Source organism: Dermacentor albipictus, chromosome 2 (assembly GCF_038994185.2).
Source record: "Dermacentor albipictus isolate Rhodes 1998 colony chromosome 2, USDA_Dalb.pri_finalv2, whole genome shotgun sequence".
NCBI lineage: Eukaryota > Metazoa > Arthropoda > Arachnida > Ixodida > Ixodidae > Dermacentor > Dermacentor albipictus.
The window spans coordinates 184,774,416-184,789,236 of NC_091822.1; the positions used below are offsets into that span (position 1 = coordinate 184,774,416).

At 49.5% G+C, this 14,821-nt stretch overlaps 1 protein-coding gene and 1 long non-coding RNA gene across 8 annotated transcripts in view; one reads left to right on the plus strand and one right to left on the minus strand.

Annotated features, from left to right (window-relative positions):
- LOC135920141 (uncharacterized) overlaps positions 1-14,821 on the minus strand; it is a 303,939-nt gene that overhangs the window by 147,867 nt on the left and 141,251 nt on the right. The window lies entirely within an intron of this gene.
- The window catches only part of LOC135920108 (polyhomeotic-like protein 1), a 239,557-nt gene that overhangs the window by 43,494 nt on the left and 181,242 nt on the right, over positions 1-14,821 (plus strand). The window lies entirely within an intron of this gene.

A 14,821-nucleotide genomic window follows, 5' to 3' on the forward strand; every position in this document is an offset into this window, starting at 1 on the left:
ATAAAACCCATGGACATTCTCTTTTATTAAATGCATTTCGTTTGCTTTAAGGATTGGAGTTGCTTAATTATTACCGAACATAGAGCGGTCACGTGTCTTTAGCAACGCGTTGTCTTATATTTATGGCGTCGAGGTGATAAATAATACAGATCAGCGACGCATTAATTTCGTGTGCAGGTTGGCATATTCGTGGATCGCTCTGCAATATGCATTGACATTCAGCGACTTTCAGATAATTTCATGTATGCAAGTTGTGCGCGTATCACGGTAACACGAAATCTACGTTTGGTATTCAGAGCTCGTATTCACAAAAAGCTCTTACGATATAATTATTATTCGTAATAGAAAGTCTCAACCGATACTTATCCTGGCGTCACCATTAGGAAAGGCGACGAGCCAATGGCATAGTTCACTTCTAAGAACGCAGGGTGTTGCGAATTTTCGCCCCTGCATGGTTCCCAAGCAAAAGAAGGAACAGGAACATTGATTTAGCAGGGGAAGAGGGGAGATAAGTGGGACGCCGTCAGACTCGATCCCTGTTCCCGTGATGCTGTGAGCATGCGCGTTAACCGTACGTTAAACCACGCCGCTGAAGCGACGCCGCAAATGGTATAACTTCGCCATCTTTGAAGTTTTGTGCAAGTTGTGCTTCTTTTCGATTCATAATTTGGTCTCCGAACGTTCCCCTCGCCGGTCGTGCATGTGTATTCAACGTCAGCTGCGCCCATGGCAACCACATAATGATTTCGCGTTAGACAGCAGCGTCCGCGCTTTTCCTCGTCTCGATGGCTCTTGGTTTCACCGGCCCCGGAACTTACGCGGACGCACCGGAGCTCGTCTCCTGATTGCCGTATACCGGGACCAAACCATCCGCCTGTCATCACGTTACTGCTCGCTTATGGTACCATCACGACCGTGTAATGCGCTCGGGGCTTGCACAACAGAGTCGCCGACGGCAGAAAACAAGCCAGACTCACGTTGCCGCCAGCGCCTGCTTCAGCCGCGGTGCCTTCGCCATACGTCCCCCTTTCTCGACCTCCCTTCCTCAGTCTCCTTTCCAAGCTGAAGTGATGTTTTTGCCGTTGTGGTGGGGGAGTAGGAGAATGGCGAGGGGGACGGTCTCCCTCCCCTAGAATGAAACGGCCGCTGTCCGCCTCGGCCCCCAACTCTCTTAGTACCAACCAGCTAGCCGCAACACGCAATCTACGTTTATCAATCCGGCGATTCCAGTGCGGCAGCGCTGCGTTTCTGAACCTGTATATGGGAACCATGACGTCGACCCCCACCCGGTTGTTTCTCTCGGAACAGCAAGCGCACTTTATACGCAACTTATGTTGTGCAGCTTGCGATGTGAAGTACCCAGGAAAAAAAAAATCATGCGGAAGAAATTTAGGCGGTTTGGTTTAATTTTTCTTTTCGTGTTATTATTGTATGTGGTTGCCAGTTGATGTCCGGCAGGTTTCATTGTTCTCTCGTTTCTCTTCGCATTCCTGTGACGCCATAAATTTCTTCTTCCCACCATTGTCCCCCTTCCCGTTTCTTCCTTTCTTTCTTAGTTTCTTTTATTCTTGCAATGCTCTCTTGCTTTGACGCCCTGTGTTTCGTTGACTATTCCTTTCCCGCTTTTTTTTTTCTTTTTTTTCCCCCTGTCATCCGCATGTGCTACTATAAGGAGCAGGATACGCGCCCCTTCCGCAGGAGAGAATACATTGTATATTGCGCCCTCTGTGCGAGCTCTGTACAGGGCCCACCTTCTCCGCTAAATCGAGGTGCAGAGACGGAGAGAGATGTGAATCGAGGGTCGTGAGGAGGGGAGGGGAGCCGTAGCGCGCGTTGGCACGCCGAGATGGGTGGAGGGAGTGCCGGTAGCGCGCCGTAATTTGGCCCCGAATCGTCGGAGGCCCGCAATTCGCGTTGGTTGCGGCGCGGGCGCGTCGGCGGTGATGCCGGTTGCGCGCAAGTGGTCGTCTGGTGGGCGCAGAGGGAAGAATGCCCGCGTGCGTTCGTGTAGTGCTGCGCGGGGGCGGAAAACGGGGGAGGGGCGAAGAGGAGGAGGTTTGGGTCGCGTACAGAGACGCCTGGCCCCGGTCGAAACGAAGGACGCTCTCGGCAGCTCGAAATAAATGTGAGCCACTTGGAGAACACAGCTGTGCGCGTCGTTTGGCCGTGCGGAGGCCCCCATGTCCGTCTGTCTGTCCCTCTCTCCCCCTCTCTCTGTACACGCGTCCTTCCTTGCTCGCTTATCAACCTATTACTGCGTCCTTCCTCTTTAGCGTATTGTCTTATATGTGGGTGATTTTCTTTGGCCCGTGTGATCTTCAGCCTTTATTGCTGCTGTATATATACGCGTGTCCCCAGCACCGTTTCTCCTTTTCGTTTTTGTTTTCCGCTTCTGCTCTCTCGCTTATCGGCCTATTTAGTGTTTTCTTTATCTAGTTTCGCATTTTGGTGTCCTCGCCGTTTTCACTCTACCTGTTCTTTCTCCATTTCTATAGTTGTGGGAATTGGTAAGGTTGCACGAAACTGCAACGACCGCTGTGCATCCTCATGAAGTTCCTCTGGGACAAGAAAACTGACGTCGTTAGCTGCCTATTATCTCCATCACTTTTGGTTATATTTGCCTTCTCCTCCTTCTCATCCTCTTCGAGCCAGCGAAGCGGCGTGTCATACGACTGCACTCCGTGCTGCTAGCGCGTGTGGTAATAACGGCCCCTAGCCTCAGGAAAGGGGGGGGGGGGGGGTATAGATATATAGAGAGAGAGGAAAAAAAAAGAACGAGGAAATAAAACGAATAGGAAGCGGCCGTAAGAAAACAGATGTAGCATAACAGTGCGCGTGATAGCGAACACTTACATATACGTATATGTATAGATGTAATTTGGCTTAACTCTTCGTAATGTTGCCTTGGTTCTGCGTAATGGGGAACAGTTGGAATAAAGTGGCAGTTAGAACATCTCGCGAGAGAGGTTTCGTAATTTGTGTACCTCGCCTATCGGGCTGAAAATCACGTTGCTGGCGGATTCTATAATTTTTAGTGGAGTCCCGCTTTATTTCATAATATGTCGCCTTGCGGTGAAAATAATTTACGTTAAGACTTGGCGGAATATTATGTTCAGGGTTGCCTTGTACCTTCTTTATATATATATATATATATATATATATATATATATATATATATATATATATATATATATATATATATATATAATTCTCGTACGCAGCCACTACTTGGCCAACAATGCTCGCTTTTGCTGCTTTATCTGGCGCCCCGTTATCATCGTGCCTACTGCAGCTGCCTTGGAGCCGCTGTGGGAAGTGACGGCAGATATGTGTCACTGGCGAAATGTCGCGCAGTTGTCTCTAAGCGCGTTCGTGCGTACGTTGGTGCTCTCACTTGTGGGAAGAGCTGTCGACTTACTCTTTTCTTTCTCACTTCTGACTTACCGTATTTATTCGATTATAACTCGACCTTCTATAACGCGTCAGCATTAGGAAAGTCAAGCGTGAAAAAAAAAAAAAAACACGTACGTGTGTGATGTAAAAGAAGCCGGTCACGTATTAGTTGGCCGGTCAAGGTGACGCCTCGAACGGCCAGTCGCGCGGCGATTTTGCATGTATTCGCGGGCTTCTTTCACGCTCGGAAAAACACTTTTACGTAGCGCGTATTGAGCGACAGAAAGCTGTATCAGGACTTTTTCATGTCGCTCTACAATTTTCTCATTGGCACTTCTTATATAATTGTAATATTTGAGAAGTTGATTAATTAAGACTTATTAAGAATTAAAAATTGTCTAGTTAAGCGGAATGAAAAGATAGTATGAGTATCTCCAAGCGACGGCAAACAACATTACCTTGGTTCTGTTCAGCTGCGTAGCGTTCGCATATTTTTATACCCTGGCTAAAGTTAGCTGCGACACCCTGTATATTTGTCCTGTAATGCAACTAATGTTTTCAGTTTTCCACGCAATCAAGAGGAGTCGTCCTGTGGTCTGAACGAGCTGTTTCTGTCGAATGGATTTTGTTGGTTGCACGTTCCAGCTAAGGAAAGCGAGTAATATGTTTCGTAAGATTTTTTCTTCTTCTTTTTAAGTGACTCTAGGGGGCAGTAAGCGCAAGCGTGCCGAGAGAAGTAGTTTCATACTCGGCCCAATCAAGGTTTTTCCTTAAGTGATTGCCATCGCGGCGGCTGCCTGGCTACATTTGGCTGGCTATCTGTCTGGCTACATTTTTACGCACCTGCAGGGAATTTGCAACTTTTTTTACTACTTCGAGATATTTCTGCGATGGTTCTCACTTTTTTGGATTTGGCAGCCCTGGTTCCGTCTTTCTTTCTTGCCTGTCGTCTGCGCTATTCACCACGTTACTTACAACCAACTAGCCGGTTTTCTTTCTTCTTGTTGCTCTCTCTCTCTCTCTTTTTCTAGGAGTAGGCGCAATTTATTTAAGAACCGAAAAGAAATGTACAAAACGCTGTTTGTATTAGATCTTGTGCGGTTTCTATGCACGTGTTTGTTTCACACGTATGTGCAAGTGCGCGCGTATAATACTACGCAGAGAAAAAATATCTTCGGATGTTGAATGACATCACCAAATTGCGTTGCGGTTATTGAACAGCACGTGACGTGGCTACACACTGTGTCACATTTTCGCTTCGCCGGAATTTGAGCAATGCGAAGTTCACTTTCTTTCGACATCAATATCGCTGGCGCTTCCTCGTAGTTTCATCGTTTAAATGTTTGGCGTCACAATAAGAAAAAAAGCATAACACTTTCCGCGAAAAGAAAGCTAAATAAAGTGTAGGAATGTTACTCTTTAGTTGGTACGTCTGCCAGATGTACGTACGGTGATCTTAGGAAAGCAGCGTCAGGCGTCACGAGTCATTCAGTGCTAATGGCATCAATAAAGCAAAACAAAGAAAGAAAGAAAGAAAGAAAGAAAGAAAGAAAGAAAGAAAGAAAGAAAGAAAGGTCTGCAAAAATCTTTGAAGTGAACGTCGTATACCGCTTCGCTTCGGAGGCATTCTCAAAGGATAGAAACGAAGTCGCGGCGAACGCGAAATCATTCTTCAATTTGGTTCTTTTAGATTTTTCTGTTCTGTTTTTCTGTTCTGTTCATGCAAAGACTCAGAGAGAGAGAGAGAGAGAGAGAGAGAGAGAGAGATCGGTTATACTCGCTGCGGCAGGAGCGGTCGAATAAAGAGACACGCGAACTTCAACTGGCGGCCGCGTCGGACGATGTCCTTCCCTCTTCGTAACTCGCCGTCGCGGTGTAAGAAGGAAGCGAGCAAGGCGTCCCCGTGAATGCATAAAACTTATCGCCCGTGGCGGCGAAACGATCGAGCCATAGCGGTCTCGGTCGGCCGTCTCTTCGCGGCGTCGCCGGCGTGCTCCTTCTTTTTTTTTCTTTTCTTTTTACTTCTGTAGTTCTGGTTAGTTCCGTGCAACGTACAGAAGCCTAGCGAGCGTGCAGCTGTGACTAGCAACGCTTCGCAAAGAGCTTATAGCACTGGAGTTTTGCGAATCTTTGCATAGATAGGCTGCATGTTAGAAAGACTACATGTTAGTAAACAGACGAAGATGTTGTGCGATGCGGGATGCAGCTAATTATGTCGTGTAGGTCAAAAATATCAGCACGCGCTACAACAGATCGACCCTGCGTTTCTTTGTAACGGTGCCCGTGCTTTGTGATGCTCGCAATCAAACTTCTTTCTTTCCCTCAAACTGTTGGCGTTGCACTGAACCGATATTCACGCCAGGAAAGCTAGTCCTATGGGAGTCAATCACGAGCTCCGAGATCACCGCGTAAGTGCCGCAGCAGGGTCGATCTAGGAAACAGCCGATCAATATTGGGTATGCGCCGGGCGTTGCACTGATTTTTTTAACTTATGTGACCGCACGCAGCAGTCGCCAAAGGTTTGTGCGGCCAGCTGTGGACCGAATGAACGCTTCTAATATGACGGCCGTTCGACCAAAACTTAAATGACCTACACTTCGTGTTTGTCAGATGTTGCGTATCAAAGCATTCTGCATGATTTCTTTCAGCGCATTATTTTCTGTTTACTTACTTTGTGCTTTTTCTTCTTTCGATCTTTGATAGCTTCTAGTGTCGTCTGCTCTTGTTCCGAAGTGAATGCGACGTTATTCCGCCCACGCATGCATGTCGGTGTATCAGTGCGTATAGATGCGTTTGTTCTTTCGTTTGAATGGCATTGTATAGCATGCTCTATAGATGTAGAGTGCACGTATCAGGCGTCTATGTATACATAAGGTGATCGCAGAGAAAAGAACAAGAATAGCGCTAGACGGAGCCTTGATGTCGCTTTATTAAATATTCTTTCTAAATGCTCTGCCTCTCTCGCGTGCCTTTCTTTCTTGCTTATTTTCTTGCTTGCTTTTCTTGCCTGTACATCATGCGCATGCGTTGATGGAGCGTCCATTTGCAAAGATTTCAAATACAAGAGGAGGCAAATGCAGTAATAAGGACCATGCTTCATTTTTTTTTCTTCCTGCCTGTATTCTGTCCTTTCCAACAAGGAGCGACACTGTGCTCTTTCTTGGACACAGTGCTCTACGAAGAAAAGGAGAGAGAGAGTTCATAAGATCGTATAATACAAGCTGAGGCTTCAACGGAAAAGAAAGCGAACAAAAACAAAGAAAAGAAGCCTGGAGTCTACATTTGAGCGAGTGCCGGGAGAGTTTTGTCTATTTCCTTCCGTTTTCTTCTTTTCCAACTCCATCTTTTTCTCGCCAACCCTGCTCATTCTGAAAGGGGAGCCCGCATGGGATGGGCCCGATCGCGGCGTCTGCATACATCCCCCTTAACGACTGTTCAGCGGCGCTCGAATTTTGATCGTCGACGTCGTTCTCCCGCTGAGCACGTCCGGAGCCCGCGGGTTGAGCCGCCGAGGAGGAAAAGGCCTCCTTTCGAATGCACCACGCCACGACGACGAGAAGAAAGTCCGGCCGTCCGCAGTGCATGTGCCGTTCTGCGGACCCCTTCTTCTCCCTGCAGCACATAGCCGTGGTATACATTATTCCGCAGCATTCACTGTCTCCCGCTGGGCCCTCTGATGTCTTTGTAGGGAACGTGCCGGCTCCACCCCACGCTCTCAAAGACGCTGTGCCGCGGTATTTATTCAACGGAATATATATATATTGCGTTTGAATTGCAAGTATGCTTTTATGTTTCTGCATAGTGTATTTTTTAACTGGCGTGCAGCGTTGTCCAATCCCGGTTTCCCGCTAAACGGTAACGTTTCGTCCACCAGGCGGTTATCATCTGGGGCAGTGATAACCGGGTCTCCACAATGTCGGTGACCTGCTCCTAGCCACGTGACGTACATTATACTCTCTTGATACGGTGTAAGCATTGGCCCTGACTGTCGTATGACTGCGTGTATGGCTAGCATACAGGATGCACAAAATGCACGCGTAGTTCGTTGAACATCTCAGCTCATCGCTTACCTATACAACATGGATATGCGTGGCCGTTTCCTGTACCTAATAGGCGTCTCTTCCTTAGAGAGAGAGAGAGAGAGAGAGAAAGTCAACCATAACAACATCCCAATTAAGGTGCCAAATGGTTGACTCTCCTGGAATCCGTTCTGGCCTATTTCTTGAACGCCGCGAAGGGACAGTCGTCGTCAGCCGCCGTTCACCATGCCGTATACGGAGGAGCCCGAAAAACGAGAGGGTGGCTTTCCTCTCCCAAAAAAAGACCTTCCGCTTCCTCCTGCTTCAGTGGAACAGAGCTCGCTGTGCGATTGTTTGGAGGGAATTTGAGCGAACCCGCCTCCTCTGTGGGCGTTGTATGCGCGCTTACAGCCGAACAAAATGTAACGCCGCTGCACGAATGGCTGCGGATGCGAGTCACGTCGGCCGTTCGCTCGCTTCGCATATAGATCGCGCATGCGCACACGTGACCCCACTGCATGTGCGCGCACTCAGTCGGGCCTTCCCCTTTCCGTGGCCTTCCTTATACGTTTAGGTGACGTTGCAGCAGGATATACACCATGGGATACACTAACGGGCCTCTGTGGGGGACGAGCGCCAAGCGCTGTGAACAGGTCGAGAAAGGGGTGCCGACGCTAACTCGATTTTTACGATGGCAAGCACGACCAGCGCCGTTGACGCCGCGTTCTCCGGGCGTGCTTGTCTGCACTGCGCATTCAGCCTATTAAAGAGCGAGGGGTCCGCGCGGGCGCCTTGCGTGTTGCTCTCAGCGGATATGCAAATTAAGCGGCCGCCCCGTACACTCATCCGACGCCAGCCAGCGAGCCTCGCCTTGGGCACGGACGAGGCCCGCAAGACCGACCGACCGACTGGAGGGCCTAACGATCGTCGCGGACGTCGTTAGCCGAAGCCCGCACGCTGTGGGCAGAGTACGATGATGGTGGTGCGTTGCGGTCGCCGCCGCCGCTGCTGCTGCTGGCAGCGCAGTATAGAACGCGTATCATGGGAAGCGTGCCGCCAGCAGGCCCCTCCTCGCTATAGAACTGGCGCAAGGCTGCGGAGGCTTTGTAGCTTTCTATAGGCGGCGAGCCCTTCCTTGGCTACGGCGACTCTTTTATTTACGGCCTTGCTCACTTTCTCTTTTGCCTTCCTTCCTTCCTTCCTTCATTATTCTTTCGTTCATTCATCCACTCTTCCTTCATTCGTTCACTCGCTCTATGATTCTTTCTTTCTCTATTTCTTTCTTTCTTTCGTTCTTTGTTGTGTGTGCTGTGTGTTCGCTGCAATTCATTCCCTAAGCGCTCGCGCATCGAATCGTCGCCGATCCTATCGGTTTCGTCGCCGTCGTATTATGCGGCTCCGAGACCTCCATACTACCCACACCCGCTGTGGTGGCGCACCAGTCAATGTTCCCACTCATGGGAGTCGGTGAGAGAATGAGCCGCCGTGGACGGTCGTTAGACTGCGCCGCCGGTATTATTGGTGTTCCGCCGGCGCGTGAATGAGATGGACGCGAAGATGGAGTAGTTCGATTCGGTTTGTGCACGTACACCGAGGTCGGCTGTCCGGACTCGTGCGCCTTTTCGCGAGCGAGATCGATCCGTGCCCGGGTGGCGATAAGAATGTTTTCTCGCGTACGAGTGTAGTACACGTCAGCGGCGGCACCGTCGAATGGATATCGTTCCTCATCGCGTGCAGCAACAACTGCTGCCGTGACCTCTTTTATTTGTAATTGCTGCCGTCGCCTAAAGCAGGCTTCCATTTGGTTGCGTTGGCAGGTTTAATTAACTATTCTGGTTGCTTTAGGGGTGCCCGTATTCGTTGCTGGTGAGGAGGAGAGGCGGATGTTCGAGTGACCGTAGGTTCGCATAATAAGCCGCCATGCGACTTTCAGGTATATTTTGAAAGCGTTTACCTTTAAGCAGCCTTCATACAGAGTACAGTCGCATGATTTGTACCTGTTGGACCGACATATTGTAAAGTATAGGATCGTCATCATCGTCAAGATAATGACCGTTTGATCGTCTGAAGTCGCTATACACCTTGCGCACTGCATTGAATGTACAATGCATGCTTCTTCTCCTTTCCGGCACGCTCACGGAAAACGTCGCCGAGAGCTTTATTTGGACGCGATTTCATATGACCACTAAGCCTAGATGCTGGCACAAACAAACCATATACGCTTGAATGGGAGCCGCTAGCGACATCTATCGTGATCGCTTTTCTTCTTTCTAAATAACGGTTTTTTAACGGTAACGTCGGCCGTCCTCGATGACGTCACGCTCACAGCGTCCAGTGTGTTGATGATCACATGCACTATATATAGACTTACGCTGTAGGTTTGTTTCCTACAGTTGTTTCCTGTAGTTGTTTCTAAAGAAGCAACGACGTTTGAGGCTGCGTGCGACGAAGAAGAGGCGTGCGCGGAGACACGGTCGACCACCGATGACGCCGAGCATGACGCGCGGTTCTCCTATGTGCGTTCCCTCGTTTCCGAGTCCCGCACATGCACGCTCTGTAGTATGGACTCGCGCACGCACTCACTCTTCCGTCCTCGGTTCGCGTCGACACGCCCTCGTCTCCTCGTGCCCCCATCCCGGTTCAGAAACAGGCTCCTTTACTTTCTGTTCCTTCGATTTCCATCCCCCCCCCCTCCTCCGCCCCCATTTCCCCGCAGGCATACGTCATTCCAGCCTGCATTCGTACGCCACGCGGACAGACGCATGCATGCAGGCAGGCAGCCAGGCAGCCAGGCCGAAGTGCTCGCGTAATGCAAAATCCATATCCGACGGATATGCGCGCGTGCATGTCGCGTGTGTATCCGTGCCTGCGCGTAAGTATTCCTCCCCATGTGCAACTCGCAGTTTCCCGTATGCGTTCTTCGGCGGTAGATGTCTGTGTCTATATACCGTGGGGAGCACGCTACGGGGGCTTCTTCCTTTGAGAGACGTGTGCTCATTGTTCAACCCCGAATGTGGCGCACGACTGTCTACGTGGAGCGTATAGCGTCCATCCATTCCGCGCGGCTGTCTCAAAGGCGCGCTCCGCCTCGAGCGCCGAAAGCAACCGGCTCGCGTCTTCGGAACGAGCGTATTCGATCTTCCTTTTGTGCCGCGTGTTGTGTAGTCCGCCCGGTTCACTTTCGGATTTGGCGTAGTGCTTCGGCATCATCTCCTTGTCTGGTTCTTGCAGCTTTCAGCGTTTCTACGGCCCGTCTATCCGTGTTCTCTTTTTTTTTTTCTTTGCGTTCGATAGCGCCTACGTTTCTTCGTGTCGTCCTACAGTTCCGCAGGTATACGCCATCGTCGTCGGGAGGTGCTCACTCGAAGTCAGCTCAGATCATTCTTATCGAGGCGATAACATAAGTGGTTTATATGATCGTAAAGCTGACTGGCAGTACCTGAACATGTCTGGCTCGATCGAAGCCCTAAGTGCTGTCAGGATTGGGGGCTCAATCCCTTCGTCCGTGGTCCTTTGCCAAGATTGGAGTACGGCATGAATTCGAAGGTAGCTGGCCCATGCCGTCGTCCAACTTATTTACGCTGAGATCGTTGATGAAGTGAAGAACTGCTTCTCATCGAGAACGAGGAAAAAGGGGTTTATTTACAGAAAATTAACTCAGTCTAACATGACTGTTTGAGAAAAATAGTATTAGTCCAACAGGACTGCATGAGAGAAGTGAACCAGTCTAACATGACTGCTCAAGAGAAGTGCGTCCAACAATCGCACAACCACAGTTTTTATACACTCGATCCGCTGGTCCTACGACGCGGCGGCTGTTCGTTTACACATCACCAACTCGCAGCTGCTCTGAAGACCAGTTTACAGACACAAAGGCACACACATTCCGAAGCCCAAGCGACGGCGTTGAAGGTGGTGCCGTTCCGGAAAATCGACGCCGCTCGAGGGACGCTCGTTGTTTGGCAACATGCGGAACCGTGAGAGCGCAAAAATAAGACGTTCCCGCGGTAGCTTCTTCAGGCGTGTCAAATCAGCTCCGCATTGGGGAACTCTGGAATCATTGTCCACACACCAAACTCGTCTTGTCACAATGTCGAAGCGGGCTGGAGGAAGGCGGCGGATTCCAGCGCAAAGGTCGCTTCTTTGAACGCCTCGCAGCTGCAGCGGCGGAGAGCGGGAGGTGCGCGTCTTGCACCCCTTGTCGTAATCGGGTGGCAAGGTGACAATCTTGTTGTGCAACCCGCCGTTCTTTACAGCGCCTCCATGGCCCCAAAAGTCTCGACTGTCTAGCGCTGACAACCGCTAGGCAGGAAGAGAACGGCTGCTGGTCAGGGGGGGATTGATGTCTTGGCTCGCAGCGACCACTTGTGCATTGATGTCACCGCCCCAAAACATCCAACAAGGACAGGCAACTGCAAAATGAACCCCACAACACGGCTCTGCGCCGAGATGACGTGCATTGGCTCTCACTTTAGACTCGCTAGGCTTCAAAAAAAACAACAACAACATAAGTGCAGAAACAAAAAAAATGCTGCATTTCACTATGCCAATTTCTGAAGCAAATTCCTGCTGACAAATTCAGCAATCATGGAGGGAATCCTGCTAAATGAGAGGGGATCTTCGCTTAATAAATTTAACACTAGTAACCCTAAAATTTAGGCGGGACCCTCAAACGCAGAATTCAAATTAGCCTGCTCAAACCATCCGCATTGCTATGCAACTTTCCCTTCTTATATCTAACGGAGAAGTTGTACTCTTGGAGAGTGAGGCTCCATCGGAGCAAGCGGCCGTTTTTGTGTGACATTTGATTGAGCCACGTCAGAGGACAGTGGTCGGTCTCGAAGATGAACTTCGCTCCGTACAAGTAACACGACAACTTCTGGGCGGCCCAAACCAAACAAGCGCATTCCTTCTCTGAAGCGCTGTAGGCTTCCTCTCTTACATTTAGTTTACGGCTGGCGTAGAGGATAGGATGCTCCTCGTTATCGTCGCCGACTTGACTAAGTACCACGCCCATACCTCTGTCGCTTGCGTCGCATTGAACTATGAATTCCTTTGTGTAGTCTGGCGCGCGAAGCACAGGGCGAGAAACCAATAGCGTTTTCAAACTTTGAAAAGCGTTCTCTTTGTCCTTATCCCAGTGTACGTTACTCGGTGCTCCCTTTCGGAGGGCGTCTGTTAATGGACTTGCCAACTGTGAGTAATTCGGAATGTACCGTTGATAGTACCCCACAAGTCCCAAAAATGAACGAACGTCCGTTTTCGTGCGCGGCTGAGAAAAATCTCCAATCGTAGCTATTTTCAGCTCAGCCGGCTGTCTCATGCCCTGACCAACAACATGGCCCAGATAAGTAACCTGCGAACAACCAAACCTACACTTTTCCGCTTTCATCGTTAAGCCGGCTTCCCTCAACCGTGAGAACACCTGTTTGAGGTGCGATACGTGTTGTTCCCAGCTGTCCGAAAAAATGGCCACATCATCAAGATAAGGTAAGGCGAACTCCTGCAAGTCCTTTAGGACAATATCCATTAACTTAGAGAAGCTAAACGGCGCGTTCTTCAGCCCGAAGCTGAGTGCGAGAGGGCGAAAAGTGCCTACAGGCGAGATGAATGCGGCATAGCGGCTGGCACTTTCGGAAAGGGGAACTTGCCAGTACCCCCGCACGAGATCTATAGTTGAAATGTATTTAGCAGCGCTAACTCTTTCAATTCGTTCCTCAATGTTGGGTATCGGGTACAGCTGATCCCTAGTGATCGCATTTAACTTCCTGTAGTCAACACACGGACGAGGGTCCTTGTTAGGGGTTTCTACGAGTATTAGCGGTGACGTGTAGTCACTCTCAGCGGGCTCAATAACTCCCAACTCTAGCATGCGCTGTATCTCTGCCTCCATAATCTCTCTCTGTCTTGGAGACACCCTGTAAGGTTTTGATCTTACTGGTTCGGCAGAGGTCAGCTCAATTTCATGCGTTATCAGTTCGGTTCTACCCGGCCGATCGCTGAATCTGTCGAGATATTCCCCTAACACCCCTTTTAGCTCATCTAGCTGCTCGGGTCTTAGAGCATGCGAGCTTACCGAGTGTTCTACTACTTCTTCTAGGCCGATTTCAGAGTTGGAGGTTGCCCTATCCTCCTTAAACTTGGTACCAATGCCATCCGGCTCTTTGACAGTATAGTTAACGACTCCGCTCCGCTCTACATACGGCTTCATCAAATTACAGTGATATATCCTCACTTCCTTCCTGCGACCGGGCATTCTCAAAGCATAGTTAGTTTCTGAAAGTTTGTGCAACACTTTAACGGGCCCGTCCCAGTGAACTTCAAGCTTGTTCTTTCTTGAAGGTTTGAGGATCATTACCTGGTCTCCGGCGTTAAACGTACGAAGCCTCGCATTCCTGTCGTAATAGAATTTGGCGTTCTTTTGAGCTAGTGCCATGTTCTTTCCGACTAGTTCTTGGGTTGCGCTTAGCCGTTCCAGTAAATTTAGCACGTATTCAACCACGGTTGGACTCTCCCCTCTTTCCTCCCACATCTCTCTTAACATTCTCAGTGGAGAACGGAGTGTCCTCCCATACACTAGTTCTGCTGGTGAGAACCCTGTCGCTTCATGTGGAACCGTTCGCAAAGCAAACAAAGTTGCCGGCAGACAGTTCTCCCAGTCCTCCTTGTGCTCGTAACAGAGCGCACGCAAAACTCGCTTAAGCACCGAATGCCACCTCTCTACACTGTTTGACTGAGGGTGATAGACAGAACTGTGTATTAACTTTACCCCGCACTTTTGCAAGAATGTGGAAGTCAGTGCGCTCGTGAATACTGACCCTTGATCTGCCTGAATTTCGGCTGGAAACCCAACTCGTGCAAACACTGTCAAAAGCGCGTCTACTACTTCAGTGGAGCTGAGCTCTTTCAAAGGGATTGCTTCTGGAAACTTGGTAGCCGGACACAGCATGGTAAACAAGTACCTGTAGCCTGATTTTGTTTTTGGAAGAGGCCCTACCGTGTCTATTACAAGCCGTCTGAAAGGCTCTGTTATTAAGGGCACTACCTTCAGTGGAGCTTTCCAAGTCTCTCCTGGTTTACCAGAACGCTGGCAGGCGTCGCATGATCTTACAAAGTTTTCTACATCTTTGAAACAGCCAGGCCAGTAGTATTCCATAAGCAATCTTTCCTTTGATTTGTTTATGCCTAGGTGGCCGGACCACCCATTTCCATGACAAAGACTCAAAAGGTCCTCCCTATACTTAGTAGGTATGACTAACTGATCTAAAATCCTACCCTTTCGATCTCTGTAATGCCGATACAACAATCCTCCTTTCTCATGTATCGTTACGTTGCGCCTAGCAATGCCTTCTTTAGCTGTGTCCCGTAATTTAGCTAAGCTCTCATCATTCTTTTGCTCAGCTGCCAGT